A 22,054-nucleotide genomic window follows, 5' to 3' on the forward strand; every position below is an offset into this window, starting at 1 on the left:
GGACCTTTATGCATAAAACTATAAGACACTGATGAAAGAAATTAAAGATGATACAAACAGATGGAGTGATATACCATGTTCTTGGATTAGAAGAATCAACATTGTGAAAATGACTATAGTATTCAAAGCAATCTACAGATTCAGTGCAATCCCTTTCAAAATACCAATGGCATTTTTCATGGAACTAGAACAAAAAATTTCACAATTTGTATGGAAACACAAAAGACCCCGAATAGCCAAAGCAATCTTGAGAAAGAAAAACGGAGCTGGAGGAATCAGGCTCCTGGACTTCAGACTATACTACAAAGCTACAGTAATCAAGACAGTATGGTACTGGCACAAAAAAAGAAATATAGGTCAATGGAACAGGATAGAAAGCCCAGAGATAAACCCATACACATATGGTCACCTTATCTTTGATAAAGGAGGCAAGACTAGACAATGGAGAGAAGACAGCCATTTCAGTAAGTGGTGCTGGGAAAACTGTACAGCTACATGTAAGAGAATGAAATTAGAACACTCCCTAACACCATACACAAAAATAAACTCAAAATGGATTAAAGAGCTAAATGTAAGGCCAAAGACTTTAAAACACTTAGAGGAAAATATAGGCAGAACATTCTATGACATACATTACAGCAAGATCCTTTTTGACCCACCTCCTAGAGAAATGGAAATAAAAACAAAAATAAACAAATGGGACCTAATGAAACTTCAAAGCTTTTGCACAGCAAAGGAAACCATAAACAAGGTGAAAAGACAGTCCTCAGAATGGGAGAAAATATTTTCAAATTAAGCAACTGACAAAGGATTAATCTCCAGAATTTACAAGCAGCTCATGCAGCTCAGTATCAAAAAAACAAACAACCCAAACCAAACATGGGCAGAAGACCTAAATAGACATTTCTCCAAAGAAGATATACAGATTGCCAACAAACACATGAAAGAATGCTCAACGTCACTAATCATTAGAGAAATTAAAATCAAAACTACAATGCAGTATCACCTCACACTGGTCAAAATGGCCATCGTCAAAAAATCTACAAACAATAAATGCTGGAGAGGGTGTGGAGAAAAGGGAACCCTCTTGCACTGTTGGTGGGAATGTAAATTGATACAGCCACTATGGAGAACAGTGTGGAGGTTCCTTAAAAAACTGAAAATAGAACTGCCATATGACCCAGCAATCCCACCACTGGGCATATACCCTGAGAAAACCATAGTTCAGAAAGAGTCATGCACCACAATGTTCATTGCATCTCTATTTACAATAGCCAGGACATGGAAGCAACCTAAATGTCCAGCGACAAATGAATGGATAAAGAAGATGTGGCATATCTATACAATGGAATATTATTCAGCCATAAAAAGAGATGAAATTGAGTTTTTTTTAGTGAGGGGGTTGGACCTAGAATGTGTCATACAGAGTGAAGTAAGTCAGAAAGAGAAAAACAAATACCATATGCTAACACATATATATGGACTTAAAAAAAAAAGTTTCTGAAGAACCTGGGGGCAGGACAGGAATAAAGATAGAGACGTAGAGAATGGACTTGAGTACACGGGGAGAGGGTAGGGTAAGCTGGGATAAAGTGAGAGAGTGGCATGGACATGTATACACTACCAAATGTAAAATAGCTAGCTAGTGGGAAGCAGTTGCATAGCACAGGGAGATCTGCTCAGTGCTTTGTGACCACGTAGAGGGGTGGGATGGGAGGGTGGAGGGAGACACCAGAGGGAGGAGATATGGGCATATATGTATACGTATAGCTGATTCACTTTGTTATACAGCAGAAACTAACACACCTTTGTAAAGCAATTATACGCCAATAAAGATGTTAAAAAAATAAAAATAAAAAATATATAGTATTTTAATACAGAATGGGGACTACAAGACTAGATGCTTAAAGCACAAATTAAACATCACATGTGCAGACCTCATCAACTTCTGTGGTCCCACTTTTTGTTCTTTTGTGCTCACAAGGGAGGCAGAGTGTAGTGGAAAAGGCACACATCTTGATATGAAGGTGATATATGTGCAAATCCAGGTTTTTGAATCATGTGACTTTGGCCAGGTGGCTGAATTTCTCTCCATTTTGATTTCCTGTCTATAAAATGGCAATGAGAATATCTACCTCATCGTAGCACTAACTGTGAATCCTGATATAACATCCCTGCTTCAGGAATGGCATACTGTAAGTGCTCCGTGAATATTATTTTGCTCTTTTGTTTTACTCGTAAACCTTCAGCTTCCTCTAATGCACCAGTGGTGGGAAACTGCCAAATCGCTGTCTCACTTGCATGTCAGACTCAGTAGATGCCAAAGTGAGGTCATTTCCTTTACTTCTAAACCAGCACTCCCTTTCAACAGCCCTCTGTAAATACTACCACCATTTTCTCAATTAATTAGAATCACTTTTACTCTCTTTCTTCAATCACCAATATCTATTGGGTTTTCCTCTCTGGTGTCTGCAACAGCCTCATTACACCTTGTAAATACATACTTTTAAAGTTATGGAAACAAATGTCATAGGAACCACTGAAGTGTTTAGAATAGAATCCTGACCTGGTGAAGTCAGTATTTAAAGATTCTTTTTTCAGTGCACTGCCTTTAGAAGTATGACTTTGAACTGCTAAAGAGATGAGAATCAGATTTGGAAGAGAGAATCAAACAGAAACAAAGCCAGGTAAATGGGGCATAGACAATAAGGAGATTTCCTGTTTTAGTGGAAGTTGAGGGTTTTGATGGGCTTCAGATCAATCTAATGGCTCTGAGATATATTTCAGTAAAGTTGCACCCTACCCTTTGCTCTGAGCCTTTTGCCTACTGCTCTGAGCCCTTTGCCTACTGAGTTAAGAATCATTAATTTATTTTCATCTTCCACCCCGTTTAATATTTAAGAATGCTGAAGCGCAAAGAAGTAACATGACTTGTCCAAAGTTATCTAGCAGGTCAGTCAATGATGCTTTAGTTGTCCTGTGTCTCCTCTCCTCAGAACTTTGTTCTCTGTAAGCCAATCAAAAATAAATTGAATGTCTCAGACATTAGTACTTTCTGAGTACAGATGCTGACATACCAACATTAGTGCCCAAATTTACATTACTTGTATCCCCACTTGAATAATTGCAGGACCTTAGCTGACATCCCCCAGAAGACTCTACTGGTTATTTCTAAGAGAACAAAGGAAGGAGTCAGCTTACAAACATGCAGGGGCAATTCCACTCATGCCTGTGCTAGATTTTGTCAAACTGCCTGCCAGGCATTTCAGGGAACCATGGCCCTTCTGCCACTCTGGGAGCTGCCTTCCCTCCTGCTGGTTCCCTGGGCTCAGAACTTCTCTGCTGGCCTTCCTGAGCCTTCAGGGTGCTATGGCTGCCCTGAAACCTACAGTGGACCCTGGATGGTGGGGAGAAATTTCAATTTCACACTAGCTTACCTAGGCCCTGAAGCAGTGCTGCTTGTGCCTAAGGTCTTGCATATTTTCCAAGAACTTTCAGTTTCTGGCCCTAGTCCCTCCTCCCTCTTTCCCAATTGAAATAAACAAGGAATCTATCTAATAAGCAAATGCCAGTTCCCCAGGAAGGACAGAGACCATATGTCCCTTCCATTGGCACCACTTCCCCTCCATGCTCTTCAAAACAATCAAACAAATCATTTCCCCTTTTTACCAAATGCATACTTAGGCAGAGGGGTGCTCCCAACTCGCACTTGGTACACGTTTATGATGCTTAGCTCCAACTCAGACAGAATTCCTTATCATTCGGCCAAGCTTCTGTGTGAAAGCAAAGATGTATATTTGTGGGCTAGTGTTTGTCATTCTTTCTCATTGTGGAGCCCAGTTCCTGCCCTACACATAGTAGAGGCTCAGTGAAGACTTACCTTTTAGGAGAGGTCTCCTGGTGGCGACAGGACTTGCAAAGATATGTCATTATCTTTGGTATTTCGATTCCATAGAGACCAATCATGTATACAGTAGCAAAATCATGAGCCTACACTTTGACTAAGAAATCTGTATTTGAGAAGGCCTGTTGGGATGAGCAATCATGTATAGGGGATGTTGTGTGATTTATAAGAAGACGTATATATTTGGTCATTGTCCTGTCTCCACTTCTGGCACAGAGCTCCTAAAATCCTTGGAATTTCCAAAGTGTTAAGAGTGATAAATGTTCCTTTCATTATGTGGATGGGGTGACTTTTAGAAAACACCTAAGCATGGGAGCTGGTTGCCCCTGGAGTCAACCATGTGATTAGACGGTTGGAACTTTCACTTCCCACCCCCTGACCTCTAGGAAGGGGAGAGGGGCTAGAGATGGAGTTCAGTCATCAATGACCTATGAGTTAATCAACCATTCTTATGGTTGCAATGGGACTTGAAATTGGCATTCTGAATTGGAGAGGGTCATTGGAACCTCCAATTTGTAGCTGGTCAGAAGCACAGGTAACAACCTGGGTTTGGGATGACATCTGAAGTGTATGTGTGTTAGGGAGGGGCAGTCTTGTGGGACTGAGCCCTTAACCTGTGGGATCTGATACTATCTCTGGGTAGATAGTATTAGAACTGAGTTGAATTATAGGACACCCAGCTGGTGCCAAGAATTGCTTGTTGTTGTGGGGAACCCCCTCCCCCACGTGGATTGGAATTGAGATCTGAACAATTTTAGATGTGTATCCTTGATACTCAGCTCAGGCAGTACTTCCTCCAGGAAGTCTTCCCTGATCGCCCAGGATGAATTATGTGGTCTCCACGGCATTCCCACTGTTATCTTTGAAATTCAAAAGCTCCCCCTCTGCTTCAAGGATCTTTGCCTTTGTTCTTTCCCTGGCCCTGTGCATGGCTGGTTCCTTCTCATCTTTCAGATTTCAAATCATATATTCTTTGCAAGGAGAGGCTGGTTTTGGCCATGGTCCTTGGGCAGCAGATTCTGACATGCAGGTGTGTATCCCGAAATCGATTGGGAACACCCTTGGGATAATACCTGTGAAGGGGGTAAAGGAAGCCTGACTGGACAGAGGGAGAAGCTGAGCTGTGATGCAGTCACAACAGAAGCCTCAGCCAATCTCACTGGGAGTTCTAGAGCTGGGATGGCCCTTCAGGATTGTACTACATTGAGACAAAGAGGATGGGCCCCTGCACTGCATCAGTCAGGCATTGGATGCAGGCTGCTTCTGGGAAGGGGTAGTAATGTGAGTTGGGCAGCTCCCTTCAGCTGAGGACAGTTCCTAGAGTTGCTCAGCTGTGAGAGCATGGTAGCCAAAATCCCTGAAGCTGGGGGGATGAGAGCTTAGGTCCAGAAGGGGGATCAGAGCATTCACTAGAGAGGCCTTGCCTAACCACGCTGTATCAATTAGCATACCACCCTTGCACACTGTATTCTATCAACCACCCTGTTCATTTATATTCTGTCGTATCACACATTAAAATTAATTTGTCCTTTTGTACATTACCTGCCTTCTCCACTTGGGTAAAGGCACCTCTTGAGGGTAAAGACATTATTTGTCATAGAACAATGTGTAGTTGATACTCAGTAAATACTGGCAGAAAAAAATGAATGTGTGAACAAATGATGCAGGTTGATAACATAAACTCCATATCACTTGCTGCAGCAATTAGGATGTCCAAAGTTACTCCACAGAGTGAGGAGTCATTTTATAAAGGAGGTAAGTCTGCAGTATTTGGAAGGAATAAAAGAACATTAAAATCCCATCCTCATTCTGAAAGTAGAAACAGAATGTGATCTCAAATTGTAATATCAGATGCATTGTAATTTTCAACGAAGCTTTTCAAAAAAAAAGTTAAATGTTTTGTTCTAATTAGTAATGAAATGGATGTTTATTGTGGAAAATGTGTAGGGTGAAAACTATAAATAAGAAAATAAAATTCATCTATAGCGAAAACATAGAGAATGATGACTGCTATTAGCATATTCTATGTTCCTTCTTGGTTTTTCTCTATTTGTATTTTCTATATAACTGAGATCATACTGCTGCTACAATTTCATATCTTGCAATTTTTTCCCTCAACATGATACAAAGTTTTTGAGGTCACTGAAGTCCTTTAGGCACCTTATTTTTAAAGGTCTGTTCTTCTAGTTGCAACATTATGATTTATCCATATCACCATGATTGGATAATTAGATTGTTTCCAATTTTTGTGTGATTATAAACAATTCCAAGTAAACCTTTTAATAACATGATTTATTAAAGATTATTCTTTTACATGCCCAGATGATCTAATTTGCTAATCATATGCCTCATTTGTCAGATCAAATCACTCCTTTTCATTAAGGTCTTTTATCAGAGATAATAGAGTAGAACCAATCACTAAGCTAAAAGTAAGAAATCCTGGGTTTCCCTGGTGGCGCAGCGGTTGAGAGTCCGCCTGCCGATGCAGGGGACACGGGTTCATGCCCCGGTCCGGGAAGATCCCACACGCCGCGGAGCGGCTGGGACCGTGAGCCATGGCCGCTGAGCCTGCGTGTCCGGAGCCTGTGCTCCGCAATGGGAGAGGCCACAACAGTGAGAGGCCCGTGTACCGGAAACAAACAAACAAACAAAATCCTGGGTTCTATCCCAGGTTGGAAGCTTACTAATGATGCAGCTTTGGGAAAGCAATGTGCTTTCAACACTGAGCCTCAGTTTCTTTGCTTGTAAAATGGAATGATTGGGCTAGATCATCTTTAAAAATCTCTTTCAGCTCTAATATCCTGTACTTTTATGACTGCTTCTTATTTCTCTTGAAGAAACAGCTTCATGGGCTCAATTTCAGGCCTCTTTAACATTTTGAGTTACCTACAAATCTCTGATCTCCTGTATTTCTGATTTAACTTCCTTCCTTTTATCCAATTTTGGCTATTCCTTAATCTTCTTATCTGTCTTACTTTTGTTCCTTCTTTCACTGCCATCCATTAAGCTGAGATGAACCTTCTCTTCTTGATCTTTTACCCACTCAGTACCTGATTTTTCTTTAAATCCTTTCTCAACACTTAATTTTTTTTTCCTGCTAATCCTTTTGATGTTCAGTACTCACAAAGATTGCTCAGCCCTCTACTTTCTCTTTTTTCTGCAAAAATAAATGCAAATCAAAAGTTGGGTAAAAGAATGTAAGAAAGTGAAGTTAAACCCAGTAACATGATATAGCACGCTCTGGTGTTTTAGTATATTGTCTGTAACAATCTATATGTGGTATGGGATTTAGTGGGGAGGGTGAGGGAAGGGGTCAGTGCTGAAGACTGGCTGAAAGGCCAAAGGATATTTCAGTCAACAAGGTTAATAGAAGCCCATATGCCACATTACTCTTAATCTCATAATAAAAATGATGATAGTAATCAGTAATTGGTAACATTTTAAATTGCCTTTTTATGTTGCAGACATTATACTAAGCATATTGATGTGCCATGTCTCCTTAAGTCTTCAGAAACCCCTGTGAGGTAGGAATTATTATTACCCCTGATTTGTTGATAGGGAAACGGATGTATTGAAATCATTTTTCCATATTACAACAAACAAATATACAAGAATTATATCACATCCCTAGAAGGTGTTCAGTGTAATGGCAGGCATGGATTATATCGTGTGTCAGTTAGAATGTGGCAAATACTCTTCATTTGGGTTTGCCCAAATTCAGAACCTGAGACAAGGACTTTGCAGGTGATTCCAGAAATCAATCAGGAGAGAGGGTGTGAGGAAAATGAGAGAGGGAAGGAGGGGTCGTCGCAATAAGGGCATGTCATGGAGACCACTACTGCAGGCTCCTGGGGAGGGGAATCTGCCTCAGTGTCTCAAGATCAACTCCTAGAATTGTGAAGACTGACAGTCTCTCTTTTGTTATACTACCCTTTCTGCAAGTGGGTTTTCAGAAAAATTCTTTTTGGAGTTGTTGATAGGCAAGGTATAACAAACAAAAGGAATGACTCAATCAAATAAGTTTGAGAAACACCACAAGGAAAATAGGAAAGGAAAGGAGAGTGACTCACTTTTCCTTCACTGTGCTTTTCCTTCACTATCCCATGTGATCTTCCCCACAAGGATAGGAAATGCCCAGCATTTCTATTTTATAGGTGAGGAAATTGGGGCTTAGAGAAATTATGTAACCAGGATAGGATCCCCATGCACAGGGAAAGAGTAGGTATTGGAACCTAACCCTGCCTAGCTTGAGCATCCATCCTCTCTTCTGGATACCCATTGTCTACAGGAGTTAATGCCCAATGTCGTTTTCTTGTGGGGGAAGGTCACTCCCCCTGTCTCTTACATGCTGTCAGACACCTGTCTGCTCAGCCATAGGAATCAGGCAGCTTGTTGAAGGTTTGCCCTGCTGGGCAGTTGTCTAGGTCTCATTGGAGCTGAGATGTGTTCGTAGTAAACAGTAAGCCCAGAGGCCAGTTTTTTTTTTTCAAGATTCGCATTTTATTTTATTTTTTAATTATTATTTTCTTTGGCCACACCACGTGGCATATGGGATCTTAGTACCCCGACCAGGGATCGAACCTGTGCCTCCTGCATTGGAAGCGTGGACACCAGGGAAGTCCCCATAGGCCAGTTTTTTAAAACAGTTTGTGGAACTTGTCCCAGATGTGGACACTGCATACCAACCACTTCTGCTCTGTGCTGGTTGTCCCCATCTGTTGCTCTCTTCTTTCTGGGGGTAGTCATCTGTCAAATACTGCTCTCTATCAAATCAGTGCTTTCCAAAAACCCAAAGGGAAAGGAAGTTCTGAGTAAATAAGGGCAAAATATGTCATATTTCTTTCAAACTAGCTTCCATGTTAAAATTTACCTGATTTATTTTCATTCCCAGATGTAGAGAGGCATGGATGTTTCACAGCTGCCACTCAGATGGCCCAGAAATACTATTTGGGGCCATAATTTCAATTGCTTCTTGACCAAAACTTGAACTGTGTTTCTGGCTGACCAGAAAACCCCAAATAAACTTGAATTTCAATCTCTTCTCTTCTGAGAGCATAGGCTTTGGAGAAAGATAGACACGATTTCAAATCCTGGCTCTACCTTTGTCCAGCTGTGTAACTTTGGGCAAGTTAATTAAGCTCTCTGCTCTGTCAACACAAAGTGGGGATACAATAGTAATGGTCATATTTATTTGACAGGGTTTCTTTCTGAAGATGAAAGAAGCAATGCATGAAGTATTTAGCTAGTTTCCTGTCACCAGCAGATACTCAACAAGTGTTAGCTTCCCTTCTTTTCTCTCCAACCCCTGTCCTCTTATCCTGATAAAGTAGGTAACAGACTAAAAAAGGTGTGTGTGTTTGTAGACAATAACAATCAACAGCTCTAGATTTTTACTGTGCTAGAGTTGTGGCAGTGCAGTTAGCATGTAACTCCCAGATGAGGAATAAATGACAGTGAAGTAAAAATCCAACTCAGACATTCAGCTCCTGTTTGTTTCTGGGATAGAACTGTGTGTCTTATTAAATACCAACTACTGTGCTATTCTCTCTGCAGAAAATGATTGGTTGAACTAGGTAGCCAGGGAGTCAGAATTGAATAGAGCCAGGAAAACAGCTGTGTCTAGGTGGAGGCAGCAAGTTTCTAGCTCTTGCTGATTCATTTCTCCGGCATTTTTTACTTAAGAGAACCATCCATAATGCATGGCTGCAGGACTATATAGAAGGCAAATCGCCCGAACTGTGAGCATTGTAAGCATTGAACATTGACCTTTCCAATTCTGGGAACTGCATGATGAGCTACCTATGATTTTTCTAGCATGAGCATGAGAGAAAAAGAAATGTAGTTATTCAAACAAAAAGAGACATGAGAATGACTGATTTGCTTTTTTAGCATGCCTTCACCATCCTTCCAATAAGACTTAATTATAATTCACGACTCTACAAACATTTGTTAAACATCTACTATGTGCCAGACACAAGGTCAAGTATTGGATATTCAGAGGGGAGCTAGACTACCGTGATCCCTCCCCTTCCTGGAGCTTGCAGTCTGGTGGATCCAGTAAGCATGTCACTAAAGGAGTAAATACATATTTTCAATTAGATGAAAATGCTGTGAAGATTGAAAATAGTGGAAGTGTGCTTCGAGGTGCCAGCAGCCATTTAAGTGGAGCCTACAGGATGAGAAGGATCCAGCCATGTAGAACGCCAAGAGCAGGACACCCTGTCAGAAGCATATGCAAAGTCTCTGGGAGGGCAAAAGCTTGGCTTGTTCTGGAAATGAAAAGGAAGCCAGTGTGGCTAAAGCAAAGCTAGCAAGGGATGGTGGCATGAATGGCAAGTTGGAGATGGAAGCAGGGGCTCGTTGGCCATGTACGGAATGAGGCTTTTATTATAAGGTTAATATGAAACCATTTAAAGTGTTGACTCAGAGGAATGGCATAATCAGATTTACAATTTCAAAAGATCACTCTGGTTGCTTGGTGGGAAAAGGTTTTTGTAGAGAGGACACAAGAAGGTTTGTAGCCAGTTAGTAGGCATGTTAACATTCCAGGCATGGAATGATGGTGTGGAGGGGAGGCAGGAAAGTGATGATGGTGCAGGTGGAGAGAAGTAGAACAGGGGATACTCACTGGAGGCAGAATTGATTTGAGTGGTATCAGAGTGACAAAGAGGATAATCAAGGATAACTAAGTTTGGAACGGTTTAATGGAATGGGTGTGTGTTGATGCCATTTACTGGGTTGGAAAGACTGAGGAAGAAGCAGGACCACCCAAACTTTCTCTGGGCCCCTTGAGAACTTTGTACATATCTTTGTTATGGAGTAAACCGTACTGTGCTTTGGTTTATTGTCTACCTGACTGCTTTTTTCTGCCAGCTTTTTCACCCCGTTGGGTAAGAAGCACAAGGTTGATAGCATGGGCTTTTGAGTCAAAGAGAAACAGGAGTTCGATCTGTGCTCTGTCACTTACTCACTGTGTGACCTTCAGCAGGTTACTTAACCTCACAGAGCCTAGGTTTCCCGCTTCGTAATTAGGCTCTAATAGCACCTATCTCAAGGGTTGATGGATTAAATGAGATAAATTATATAATGTGTCCAGTGCTCAGTATTGGAATCAATGAATGTTAGCTATTGTTAGCTATCACTGGACTCTTGGTCCATAATAGAAACTAAGTATTTATGGAATAAACAAATGAATGGGCTAGAAGCCATTTAGGTGCTTACTGAAAAAATAAATTAGATCTGGATTATAATCTTAAATCTATGATTATCCAACTAATTACTGTTGGTTTTAACTTACCTGGGTTAAGCCTGAGCTCAGTTTCCTCATCTGTAAAATGAAGCAGAGAGGTATGAGGGAAGGGTAGTTGTATGTTAGACTACACAGTTTCTTAAAAAGCTTCTAAATTTAAGCTTCCCTTAATATTCTTAGTTCTTTGTTTTACCTATTTAGTCAGCTATTAAAGGATGCCTAATAATTCATTACATGCTTATCTGCTTTCTCAGTTGATACAATATCAGCGGCAGTTGATAGGCCAGATGATATGATTCTTGCCTTAACAGATGAGAAAGCTGATATTAAATGACACGTCCATGGTCAGTACTTGAATTCAGACCTCATGACACAGACTATAATCAGTTTTCCACTATGGCTCACTGCTTCTCAGACTAGGTAGTAGCCCTCATATGCAAACAGGAAGAATTCATTTCTAAGAGCCTATACTATTTTTGAAAACAACAATTTAAAAATGTTGGGTCATCCTAGGCTTAATATTCATTCTAGAAAAAATTCAAATGGAGTTTCAGAACTATGGGAAATCCAATAGACCAGTAAGACTTCCAGTATGCACTTGCTTAGATGTTCTTGTCTCTTTTAGGTTAACCAGGGGAAATATAATGTGAGCCCCACATGTAATTTAAAGTTTTCTAGTAGCCATACTAAAAAGTTAAAAAGAAATAGATGAAATTAATTTTATTATCATATTTTATTTAATCACATACTTCCAAAATATTATAATTTCAACATGTAACCAATTTAAACATTTTTGAGATATTTTACAATTTTTTTTTCATTCTGAGTCTTCTAAGTCTAAAAATCCAATGTCTGTTTTACACTTATAGCACAGTTCAATTCAGCCTGACCTCATTTCAAATACTCAATAATCACATGTGGCTCTTGGCTACTGTGTTGGACAGCACAGGTAATACAACTAGTACAATTACCCAATCACCAGTCAAACCTTTAAATGGTTTCATGTCACCCTTACAATAAAAGCCACCTTCTGTACAGGGTCAACCAGTCCCTGCTTTTCTCTCCACCTTCCCATTCATGTCACTTTCCCTTGCTCACTTGGTATTTCCCTGAGGACAAATACTCAGATCACAGAATGGTGTCACGGAGAATGGTTGGGCTGTGTGGGACATCAATTAACATGGCTGTATTCTTTAAAAAGACCAGTCCAGCTAGTTAAATTTGCTATTCCACTTGAAATGGATTATACTAACCCATTCTATCTCAAGTTAAGTTACCGGAAAAAGATCTTAATTCAGGAAATCTTCAGAACATTAGGACCAGAACACTCTATGTAGTAATTCTCAATATATGTACCTCCCTGCAAAAAGACCCATAAACACACTCATGTATATATGCTTGTATATACATAGAAAACATCTGAAATAATTTTCTAAGAAATTGGTCTCAGTACTGACTTTGGAAAAGAGAAGTGAGGTGGATTGGAAGAAAGAATTATGTTTTTTACATATGTTTTTATAGTGTTTGATTTTTTTACCAGAATTTTCAACAAAAATTGTTTTTTCAATCAAAATTATTATGATACAATAAAATTACACTTTTAGTAAAAATAACTGTCAAACAAAAAGACAACATGCATCAGAGAGGAAGAAAATTCCGTTGGTCTTTTGCTTTTTATTTTTCTCAGTAGGGCCCTTTCTTCAGCCAGAAAGTTAGAAATTGCAGTGGCATGTTATCCAAGGTTATAATCAATGTATAAACCCAACAAGGGTTCAACCATATCACTGCAGCATCAGAGGCAGACACAGTCTGTTGAAAAGTTCCTGTGAATTTGATGGGATTTGTAGCCCTACATCACCCATGGGCTCAGGCTGTCAAGCAACCAGAGAAAATCAATGAAGACTCCTTACTTGTGCTCAGAATTGCAGGGCATGTTTGATGTGTTACCAGCCACCTGTCCTAAACCACATTCTGGAAGATTGTGATCATGTCATTGCACTGTTATAGATCGATCAAATCCTTTCTTTTTGGAGGTGACATAGTTTGTGTAGTATTTATTTCCCAAAGGGAATAATTCCCTGAACACTAGTTCCGGGAGTTACTCTTTTTAAAAAATTAGTGAAAGTTTCTGCTTACTATATTACCTTCTTGGAAAATGACAATCAACCTCAACATATTAATGACTCAGAGAAGTCCTGTAGTAAAGAAACCTTTTGATGTTGTTTAATTCAGTATTTGCCAAGCTAGTGTGATCAAGCAACTTCTGGTTTCTTTGGGACATGTCTAATTGACACGTGAGCATACTTTGGAAACCTCTGGTATAGTCAGAAGTGGACCTCACTTATTGTTTATGTGATCTTGGTCAAATGACTTGATTTTCTTAAGCTTTCTTTATAAAATGGGGATAATAATATATGAGGACTACTTAATTTAATGAAATAATTTATGAAGGAAGGATCTTCATAATGGCCACACATAAAAGAGGCACTTAGGAGCTCAACCAACATTAATTCTTTTCTGCTCTCCTCCCCTTCCCTGTTCCTCTGTTATTAGGTAAACTCTCCTAGAAAGAATATGATCTATAGAAAATAATATTGTAAAGCATATTAGAAAATAAGAAACTTAGAAACTTGTGACACACTTGTCCAGTAAGGCTAAAACATGAAGGGGTGCAGGTGAAATGGAAAATGAGAGTGGCCTAAAAAACGTGAACGACCCTTGTGTGTGTTACTTTAATCAGGTTTTCAGCACAAAAAATATTTCAGTCTGTAGATAGTCTTTAAGTAGGATTTCTCCAATTTTCTGCTTTTTTTTAACTGAAAAGAACCTTACAAATTAGAAATTCCTAAACTAAATATAATAATATGAATTTTATAGGGTCCTGGATTAAGTTTCACTCACTTGAACTTAAGTATTTTATAGAAGGTCTACTTATGAGTGTGATGAATCATAGCATAATAGCCTAGATTCCCAACAATGTTTCCAATCTAAATTACCAAACATTGTCCTATTGTTTAATACATATCCCCCTTTTAGAAGTGAAGTAATATATGTATATTTTGGATATTTTGGATTTAAACATAAGTTTAAGAGCCACATGTAGTTTTATTTTAAAAAAAACAAATACGTGATATCAGTTGGGGTAACTGCTCCTTGATCTAAATAAGATCAAGTCATGACCCCACTGTGCATCCTGTGGAAGATACAGTGCCATCAGTACGTGTGTCTGTGAATTCCCAGCAGGCTTTGCATTTCATGGCCACCTGCAGCTCCAAGTCTTGCTTCTGCTGACATAGTTCAGTTACACATTTGCCTGTCATCCCAAATGAGCTGTCCCCCAGACTCACTGTATCAACCCAGATGTAGAACTCAGTCCCTTTACTTGATGTTCAAACACAAACAACAAATAAAAATGCAAAACAAACAAACAAACAAAAACCAAAAAAAATTCATTATAAGGATTTTATGGGTATAAAAGAATATTTAAGGAAAAGAAGGAGATTTACATTTAAGAATCATAAGCAATATAAAAATGAAATAGTAAGCATTCCTTTCTTAAAATCTTGTGGCCATTTCTGCAAAACAGGGCTTTGGGGTCCCTCCATATGGCTGAACTCTGACCTCGCACACTTTACTTTCTCATTTTCTCTATTACCTCTCCTGAGGAACAAAGGAGAAAAAAAATCCTTATCCCCCCCCGCACCAAATAACCCGATATTAGGTGATGTCCTTATTGTTCAGGCAATCAATAAATCTCTATTGCCATTTGCCCTACTTAAAGGAGCCCATGTGAGAAGCAACTCCAATTGGAAACCAACCCCCATGATTGCAGCATTTGTCCCTTAGATGTTCATTTTCAACTTGGGGTTCATATTCGAACCCGTTGTCTGTGACACGTCAACGTGGAAGCTCTGGCTGTACCAAGGCAGTTCTTAGTTTGGAGGATAACTATTTATTTAACATGTCCCCCAGGGCTCTTCACATTGAATTTTATAGGAGCTACATAGCTTATATTTTAGGCTAGACAATCCTAAATTTACTTTTCCAACTTGATGAAAGTTTATCCAATTATTTTAATAGGATATAGACACCATTGGACACTTAATTATATATATACATAAATATATGTATGTGTATATGAATAATCAATAGATGTGCTAAATACTATAATTTAAACCATGGTTATTTAGTTTTGTTGCATCATTTTTGTGTTCATATTTTATTTATACAAACTTATTTTTCTGACATCATAAGGAAATGAGGTATTTATTATTGCCAAATAATTAATGCTCCTCTTTGATAAGAAGTGACAAAATTTTATTAAAACATTCTCAAATTATTTCTAAAGTATATGTGTCTCTCACGGAATACAATGATCATATTGTAGTAAGTTGGGATGAAAACAAGGGGAGATGGGGGGGAGACATACCAGTGGAGGAATTTTTTTTTTTTTTTTTTTTTTTTTCGGTATGCGGGCCTCTCACCATTGTGGCCTCTCCCGCTGCGGAGCACAGGCTCCGGACGCGCAGGCTCAGCGGCCATGCCTCACGGGCCCAGCCGTTCCGCGGCATGTGGGATCTTCCTGGACCGGGGCACGAACCCGTGTCCCCTGCATCGGCAGGTAGACTCTCAACCACTGCGCCACCAGGGAAGCTCACCACTGGAGGAATTTTATAGAGCAGCATTATTCAAAATTGCAGTTGGGGAGTCATTTTGGTGAGTCTCTATCAATAATGAAATAGAATGGAATAGAGTGTAATCGACAAAAAAAGGAGTATATTACATATTATATGATTAAGTACTTTCCTGTGAAGTTTTGTTTGTTAGGTGTTTGTGTGTGTGTGTGTGTGTGTGTGTGTGTGTGTGTGTGTGCGTGCACGTGCACCCTTGGATGCAATGTAAAATGTATTTCTTACTGTGAGTCACAGTCAAAGATGTCTGAAAGTCATTAATATAGAGGCCAAGCTGCACTGGGGCAGCATATGAGTGTGACCACCACAATACAGAGTGTGGTCCTCACTCTTGCAAGTAGGAGATGGAATTTTCTTTGCACATTAATCCTTAGCTTAATCCTGTTTCCGGAAAAAAAAATAAGATCAGGCTCAGGTTGAGGGTTGTATGAATCAGACCTGGTATCTCTCTTTGGGCCAGCCACAGTGGGCTTTGAAATTGGACCACCATGGTTCAAATCCTGGCTCCACCACTTAATAATAGTGTGACCTTGGGCAAGATGCTTAACCTCTCCAACTCTTGAATTCCTCGCCTGTAAAGTAGAGATAAAAGTTTTTCTTATTCCCAAGGGTTACTGTGAGGGATCTATGAGATCATTTATTAAACTTTTAATATAAAGCCTTCACATAGTTAAACTGTGTTAACTATTACAATAATTATTCTACTTTCCACAAACAGTTATAATAAATATGAACATTGGTCCTTACTCTGTGTGTGTGTGTGTGTGTGTGTGTGTGTGTGTGTGTGTGTGTGTGTAGGATTAAAGGGGTGGTGATCTTACTTATGATAGAAAAAGTCATAAAATTTACCAGCAAACCACTGCCTGTGGCACTTACCATATTTTGCCATTGTCTTTCCAACATCTGCCTTCTCCCTTCAAGCACTGTGAGCTTTAGTGGGGGAGACAGACAGTAGATGAACAGTGGAAAAAAGAAGAAAGCACAGGTTAAAAGTAGGGATTTTAATCTCTTACATCAAATACTCTGTCCATGAAATGCATGAAATCAAAGGATCAATGAAAAGCCACCTGCATATTCTTTCTGCTTGGAATAGACCATTTGAAGAAATAAGTACATATGCGTTTTGACAGCTGTCTTAAGAGGATAGGTACATTCTTTCCCATTGTGTATTGCCACTTTGGCATCCAATGCAGTCAGGGAGATCCCTGTTAAAACTAACCTAAGCAAATAAAGTGTACTTCCTCTCACGCTGACTAAAGTTAAGATTAAGTCCAGATAATCTTCATCTTTAAAAAATTCTCTCTATTAAAATAAGGACCATTATATGCTCACTTTAAATCATTTCTCTAATCTTATTATTTTAACTTTCCCCTACTGAGCTAATTTTCAACTTCATTAAATTATGACTCACTCCTTAATTAATACCAAAAAAATGTTAATGCAGAAGTGATTTTAGGAATCTTATAGTTAAACCACCATCGTTAATAGAGAAAAAAATAAGACTCAGAGAAATGAAAAAAAATATTTCCAAGATTATACAACTAGCTGTCAGCAGAGCTTATATCACAACCCATGCTTCTTGAATACTCAATTTGGAGTTATTCCCCCTTTTCTTATCTACTTGCATTTTAGGACTGTAGTAGTTAGAAGAACTAAGGAAACATTACTTTAAACCAGTATTTTCTATGAAATACTTGCTTTCTGAAGACACCATATTGCCTTGCTCTCTGGGCAGAGCTAGGGTGCTTTGAGTCTCCCTGGAGTCTTCCTATATGAACGGTGGTGCTCCAGTGCCTTTTTCTGTTTGTTGTCTGTCCTGCTGATTCATTTTGATTTCAGCTTCATGTTTTGTGTAGCTCGCATGGTTCTGCTGTAGCCAGCAGGTTCTGCTTTCAACATTCTGGAAATAATAAAAATGCAGGAATAATCTTAAGGGGATTGTGCTGGGGGTTAGTAAAGGGAAGGGTGAGCTGTGATGGCAGAATTAAATGCAGATGTTGAAAATGCAGCTGGATGGAGAGTGTCAGGTCACAGACAGTGCACAATGGCACACACATATACGCATGCACATAGACACATTCTCATTGCAGCGCAGGGTAGTGGTTGTCCTGTGGCAGGCATTGTGCACGCAGAGGGCAACTGAGACATGTTTATGTGTGTGGCTGGAGTAGAGTAGCAAAAGGCGGAGACTAAGGGGGTGGTAGCTGGGTACACAATTTTTTTGTAATACTTGTTAAGGCAAAGGTTTGGGAAGTGCAGTGACCAAGAGGGTAGCAGAGGATGGAGAGTAGACAAGGCAGCAGGTATGCTTGAGCATGACTGCCTCTGTTCTAAGTATACATACCTACATACATATTTTTTCTCTCTCATCTATTTATCATGAGTCATTTTTCTTCCTCTCCTCTTTTTGAAAATCCATAATTATTTATAAATTTAATATATGGAATGTTTGTTAATTTAAACCTTATCGAATATTATTATTATAGGAGACACGTTACCTCTACCTCAGAACGTTGTAAAAACTATAAAAGATGTCACAGCCTCCCTTTGATGTCACAGGAAAAGGAGACATTTACTGAGGGTATATTTTCTGTAAGGTTTTAACATATGAAATTGCCAATATTCAACTTTTTTTGAACTATAATAACGACAGTATCACATTGTCTTCCTTTTACTTGTCCAGGGTTAGTGGGAAAGAGATAACACATGAAGTTGCTGTGTGAGGAGCCATTTAAGATTGACTTTTATTGTCTGCCTTCCAGAATATGTGTGCCCAGTAGGTAATATAGGGCTTTGGAATCTGACAGGCTTCATTTTCAATCCAGGTGTTTTCACTATTTTCTTTGTGATCTTGAGCTCATTTTATAGCTTCTCTAAGCGTTAATTCTTTTCACTTATAAGATGGGGATCGCAATAGAACTAAATGTATTTGTTCTCTCTTGATGGATAACAAATTCTCCCAGAACTTAGTGAGTTAAAAAACATGACCATTTATTAGCTCATAGTTTCTGTGAATCAGGAATTCCGGAGCTGCATAGCTGGATGGCTCTGGTTCAGGATCTCTCCTGAGGTTGCAGTCAAGATGTTGGCTGTAGCTTCAACCATCTACAGGCTAGACTGGGGCTAGAGGATCTATTCACTTGCGTGATGATGAGTTGGTGTGGCTGTTAGCAGGAGATCTCAGTTCTCTGCCATGTGGACTCCTCTGTAGGGCTTAAGTGTCCTCACAACATGGCAGCTAGGTTCCTCCAGAGTGAGTAATACGAGAGAGAGCAACATATTTTATGACAGGCTCAAAAGTCACACATCATCTATTCCACAATATCCTATTGGTTACATAGGTTAGCCCTGTTCAGTGTGAGGGCTACACAAGAGTGTTATTACCAGGAGTCAAGGATCACTACAGGCCATCTTGATGGCTCACTACCACACCAACTAAGCTGATGTACATAAGTATTTAGCTTGGCATGTATCAAGTACATTTGGAGCCCTAATTAAGTATTAACAATTATTATTGTTATTAATTTGTTGAAAGTAATTTAAAAGTTAAGGCATAATTTCTGTTCAAAATTTGGAAATTGCAAAAAAATCACAGAGAAGAAATTTTAACTAAATAGAAACACCCACTTCTTCCTTGTTTCTACCTTTCTCACCCAGAATAGTACATATAAAATAAGACATGCAATGGTGTTTGTCAAAATAAAATAAAATATCAGAATCCTTGTAGCTGCTATTTGAAAAAAATTTTACTAACTACAAACTTTCAGTATGCTACAGTATAATCTCACATGTAGTCTACATGGTTCTTTTGATATTATAAATAAGTAAGAAAGAGATTAAGTAAATTCAGTTCAGTATGGTAAATGCTCTTCAGTGTTCTAAAAGTTCAAAAATTTCTCCTGTTCTTCTGAATACAATTACTGTTTGGTTTAAAAGACATCTTTTGATTTTTAAGTGACAGAAATCAACTAAGTCTATTTTAAGAGAACAGGGAATGTTAAAGCTCACACAAATTGTTAAGTCAGAGAACAGTATAAGAGCATAGCCAGATCCAGGGGTTCAAATGATATCATCAGGTCATTCCCTGTCTTGCCTGTTTTTCCTCCCATGTGGGGAGCAAGGTGATACCATCATCCTCACACCAACACCTTTATAGCATAGCAGTAAAATGGAAAGAAGACCTTTCCTTCCCAGCACCCATTCATCAGTCCCAAGTCACATGCTCACTGTTGAGCCAATCACTGTAGTTAGGGAGATGAGCATTCTGACTGGCCAGCCTGGTTGATGCACCTACCTGAGATAACAATGATGATGGTGGTGGTGAGTGCTAGTCACTGGGGTGGAGTTAGGGGGCGCTATAATTTTTATTTCCACCAGCTCAGCAAACGGACCAGAAGAAAGTGGTGGGGAAAGTGTGTAGAGAAAGGAAAAATTATACCTACCATAGTCTACTATGAGTAGAATTTATGATAGACACAATCTATAAAATGAATTAAAAAGAAATGTGCAGAATAACTATGTTTCCTAATCATATACAAGGAGACCTGAGAGGTATTGTGGGTTTGGTTCCAGAGCACCGCAGCAAAGTGAGCCATACAAATTGTTTGGTTTCCCAGTGCATATAAAAGTTATGTTTACAGTATACTGCAGTCTATTAAGTGTGCGATAGCATTATGTCTAAAAAATGGACATACCTTAAGTAAAAAATACTTTATTGCTTAAAAATACTAACCGTCATCTAAGCCTTCCTTGAGTCAAAATCTTTTTGCAATAGTAGCATCAAAGATCGCTAATCACAGATCACCATAACAAATAATAATAATAAAGATGGAAATATTGGGAGAATTACCAAAATGTGACACAGAGCCATACAAAAGTTAGTTTTTCAATAACCCATGATATGAAAGTATAAGCTCTAGAAGTATAGAAAGTTGTACAAGAACCTTGTGAAGATTGTACAGATTAATAGTTTTAAATTAGGTTAAGAGAAATTGGTTCAGGGATTATTTATTGCTGATAGACTGTGGACATGCAAAGGAAAGGAATCTTCAGCCTCCAATCTCTCAACTTTGCGTATGTCTGTCTTATCTGAAGGGATCCTCCATGAGTTTTTCTTTGAAGGGAAGGTTCTGTTACTAAAAAACTAGTTTGGAAAACTGATGTCATGTAAAAGAGGATTCTAGAGTCTTAGAATCTAAATATATTCATACATCCATTAGTCATTCAACAAACATTTGTTTAGTGCCCACAATGGTGGACAAACAATAAAAAAAAAAAAATACATTGCTCTTACCTCTTAGAGCCAAGAATTTAGTATATATTTGTTGCTGTCTTAGGGTTATTTTAAGCTCAGACCAGAAACACCCCAAATCCACTAACATTTGACAGATATTTAGTAAGTTTCTATTACATGCAAGGTAGTAGGTAGAGCAATGTCACAGGTGGGTGCTGAGAATGCAAAGATGAATAACAGTCTCTGCTCTCAGAAAATCACAAATCAGTACTTTGCTTCTAGGTCTCAAGGATGGTGGACTTTTGACCTCCTCTTATGCTTATGCTTTCAGTGAGGGAGGAAGTATGAAGTGAGTGTTATCTTCCATATTTCTCATTTCTCCTCTTCAACAACAACAACAAAATTCCTTCTCTAAGGTTTAAGGAATCTCTATGAAGAAAAATGACAGCAATACAATAGCTCTTGGGTGGCTAAATCACAACTCATGGACTATTTGTAGATCCCAAGAGGACTGTTCAGTATCAACATCATTCCTGATGGTGGAACAATATTTCAGATGCAAAGCCTTCTTGGAGAGAAAACCACATGTTTTTATTTATAACATCTGTACTTTAATGCACAATTCTTAGAACAGTTTCTTAAAGTGTGGATCACCTATGTTAGAATCACATAGGAAACTTGTTGAAAATACAGATTTCTGCCCCCACCTCAGACCTTCATAATGAGAATCAACAGACTCTAGAATTCAACAGTTTAAACAAGGACTCTAGGTGAGTCTTAGACACAGTGAAGTTTCAGAAACAATACTTTAAAAAACTTAAGTTATTGTATAACATATCGAACGAGTAGCCAATTGTTCTCTGGAATATATTCATTCATTGTGTTATGATTATACAACTTTAATAAACTCCATTAAAACAACAACAACTCACCAGTATACCATTAATTAAAGCCATTTTGGCCTGGTAGTTATTAAG

The sequence above is a fragment of the Lagenorhynchus albirostris genome, chromosome 7 (assembly GCF_949774975.1).
Source record: "Lagenorhynchus albirostris chromosome 7, mLagAlb1.1, whole genome shotgun sequence".
In the NCBI taxonomy this organism is placed as follows: Eukaryota; Metazoa; Chordata; class Mammalia; order Artiodactyla; family Delphinidae; genus Lagenorhynchus; species Lagenorhynchus albirostris.